General features: G+C 36.7%; 1 pseudogene; it reads left to right on the top strand.

Annotated features, from left to right (window-relative positions):
* The window catches only part of LOC108759154 (uncharacterized), a 10079-nt pseudogene that overhangs the window by 4415 nt on the left and 2025 nt on the right, over positions 1-3639 (top strand).

The raw sequence follows: 3639 nt of genomic DNA, 5'->3' as shown, positions 1-3639 counted from the left end.
TACTTTTGCGTACTTTGAGTACCGAGAACACGCGACGAAGTTGTGCCGTTGCTCGCGAGTACGGTTACAATATACATACTACGCAACAAAATTATCGCAACAAAATTTTTCATCGAAATTTTGCTATTTTTCAAATGCGCATAACTCGGTCAATTTTCATCGTGTCAAGACGATTTTTTTTTCATTTCATAGTTAATTATCTGTACTTTAAGAAAAACTTGATGCGAAATTAGGTGCAAATCGATGCCGCATCTCCATGTTTTGATAAAGCCCAAGCATTTTTTTTTTAAATGTGATTGTTTGACGCGCTACCTGGATCGCCCCGATTTTTTTTCGAAAATACCACATGGACCATTGTAAAGTGCACTTTTCAACAAACAATTTTAAAAAAAATTCGAGTTTCTACGATTTTTTTTGACTGAGTAATGCCATTTTGAAGTTATTCGGGCGTTTTTAACGAATATCGCGATAGAGTCAAATGCCGAAACCTCATTATGGGGAAAGATCCGTATTGAACATTAATTTTATTATGCAGAGTGAATACTAATAAAAACATACAGAAAAGCATAGGATATTTTATTTTCTTACTAAAAATGCCTCGGCTTACTGAAATTCAATCTGCTTAAATTGTGGCCCTGCTAGAGGTGGGATTGAGTCAGAGCGCCGTAGCAATAAGAATGGGTATTAATCGCTCGACGATATCGCATGTTTTTAGTCGGTACCAAGAAACAGATTCTTATTGTCGGAGGACTGGTCAAGGTCGATCTAAGGTAATTACGAATCGGGAGGATCGCAACATTGTCAATGAAGCTCTGCGCGTCCCAACAAGGGTTGCGCGATAAATCGGGAATGAAGCTTTACCAGGTAGACGAATTAGTACTCAAACGATAAGAAGACGCCTTCACGAAAGAGTAGATCACGAATTCGTGCTAGAGTGCCTATGTTGATAACAGTGCATCGGCGAACTCGTCTACGTTACGCCCGTAATCATCGGAACTGGACGGCCAGACAGTGGAGAAATGTGTTGTTTACAGATGAATCTCGATTTTGTCTGTTTGGGAATGATGCTAGGATCCGAATTTGGCGACGTAGACGAGAGCGTTTTGAAGCGAATCATGTTGATCCAACTCGAGCGTTTGGTGGAGGATCCGTTATAGTATGGGGTGGAATATCAATGAACCATCGAACAGATCTAGTGATTCTCCAATCCCCAGGATTCACAGCGGTACGTTACATAAACGAAGTTTTGCGTCCTTGTGTGATTCCAATGTGTCGACGAATAGGCCGTGATTTCATCTTGATGCAGGATAATGCATTTCCCCATGTTGCGAGGGTAACTCGTAAGTACTTGGCAGTAAACAATATACAGTTACTGCCTCATCCATCTAACAGCCCAGACCTCAATCCTATTGAGCATGTATGGGACATGATGGGTAGGAGATTACGTAACTTGGAGAGGCCTCCTGCTAATCTGCAAGAGCTTGAGAGAGCTCTACATGAAATCTTGCACGAGATACCTCAAGATTCAATCAGAGCATGCATTAATATGTAAGAACGTTTAGGACAGGTTATCCGACGCCGAGGTGGCAATACACGGTATTGAATGCCTCTAACACTTGACCGCTCTGGCATTAGGTAAATAGGGTTTGGAGTGAGAAAATACTGTGGAAGTGACGAGCCACGAGGTCCCTAATTTGACAAATGGTTTACATAATCGGCCCTTTTCAGGGCCAAAATGTTGTAAAGTCCGACCAGCAACATCCTCGCGGTACGTATCGGGTAATGCTAATGCTGCCGGTATTCGTTAAAAACGCCCAAATAACTTCAAAATGGCATTACACGGTCAAAAAAAAATCGTAGAGACTCGAATTTTTTTTCAAATTGTTAAAAAGTGCACTTTACAATGATCTATGTGGTATTTTCGAAAAAAAATCGGGGCGTTCCAGGTAGCGCGTCAAACAATCACATTTTTTAAGAAAAAAGTGCTTGAGCTTTATCAAAACATGGAAATGCGGCATCGACTTGCACCTAATTTCGCATCCAGCTTTTCTTGAAGTACAGATAATTAACTATAAAATGAAAAAAAAATCGTCTTGATGCGATGAAAATTAACCGAGTTATGCCCATTTTAAAAATAGCAAAATTTCTATGAAAAATTTTGTTGCGATAATTTTGTTGCGTAGTGTATATATATATATATATATACAGGGTGATTCAGACCACCCGGAGGTGCCGGTACATACATATTCCTCATGAAAAACTGAGTCGAAAATGTCCATAACAAAATGTTGTGGGGTTAATAGTTTTTAAATAGTGAGCCTTTGAAATCTTCCAATCACAGGACGTGAAGTTCGCGCCGTCAGGTACGGCGCAACCAAGCGCCGGCCGCGCGAGCGCTTTGATGGATACCGCTAAACCACACGATGCCGAATGAGTATTGGAAAAGTTTTGAAATTTTTATAAACATCTACTGCTGTATATTTAAATTGAGTCTAATTTAATTGAGGGGAAGTAATGTCGCAATTACAAATTCGATTATCAGCAAACATCATTTATATCAATAAAAAAGTATGTATTTTTCGAACATTTTAAATAATAAACAAATTAATGAATAAAATCAATATTAATTAAATTATTTAAATAAATAATATTAAAAACATCAGTCGACAAACATTTCCAAAATTGGTTTACAAAAAGTTCTGTTATAAACAATATTAGAGAAAATGAAAATGAATATTAGAGATATTAGAGATAGTAGAGATAGTTCTGTTATAAACAATATTATAGAAAATGAAAATGAATATTAGAGATATTTCCGTTCATATTGTAATTCGAAATTTCGTTCATTTCATTCCTTAAATATGAAACAGTTATTTATATCGAATGCGAATTTTCAAATATACATTTTCTCTAATATTGTTTATAACAGAACTTTTTGTAAACCAATTTTGGAAATGTTTGCCGACTGATGTTTTTAATATTATTTATTTAAATAATTTAATTAATATTGATTTTATTCATTACTTTGTTTATTATTTGAAATGTTCGAAAAATACATACTTTTTTATTGATATAAATGATGTTTACTGATAATCGAATTTGCAATTGCGACATTACTTCTCGTCAATTAAATTAGACTCAATTTAAACATACAGCAGTAGACGTTAATAAAGATTTCAAAACTTTTGCACTCATTCGGCATCGCGTGGTTTAACGGTATCCATCAAAGCGCTCGCGCGGTCGGCGCTTGGTTGTACCGCACCTGACGGCACGAACTTTACGTCCTGTAATTGGAAGATTTCAAAGACTCGCTATTTAAAAACTATTGACCCCACAACATTTTGCTATTGACATTTTCCACTCAGTTTTTCATGAGGAATACGTACGTATCGGCATCTCCGGGTGGTCTGAACCACCCTGTATAGATCTATTGTAACCAAGTTTGATGTAGGAAATGCTACAGCTTGGCGAGTTGTAAAAAGAGTAGTAAAAGCTCTGTGTTATTTTTGGAACTATTTTATTCATTGGCCGACATTTGAGGAAGCAGAAATCACTAGTACATATATAGAAAGAAAATATAATTTTCCTAGTGTAATTGGAATTGTGGATGGAACACACATTACAATTGCAGCTCCAAAA

Source organism: Trachymyrmex cornetzi, unplaced genomic scaffold (assembly GCF_001594075.2).
Source record: "Trachymyrmex cornetzi isolate Tcor2-1 unplaced genomic scaffold, Tcor1.1 scaffold1702, whole genome shotgun sequence".
NCBI lineage: Eukaryota > Metazoa > Arthropoda > Insecta > Hymenoptera > Formicidae > Trachymyrmex > Trachymyrmex cornetzi.
Note: the sequence above shows the minus strand (reverse complement) of the source record. Positions and strands in the feature narration are given on the sequence as shown.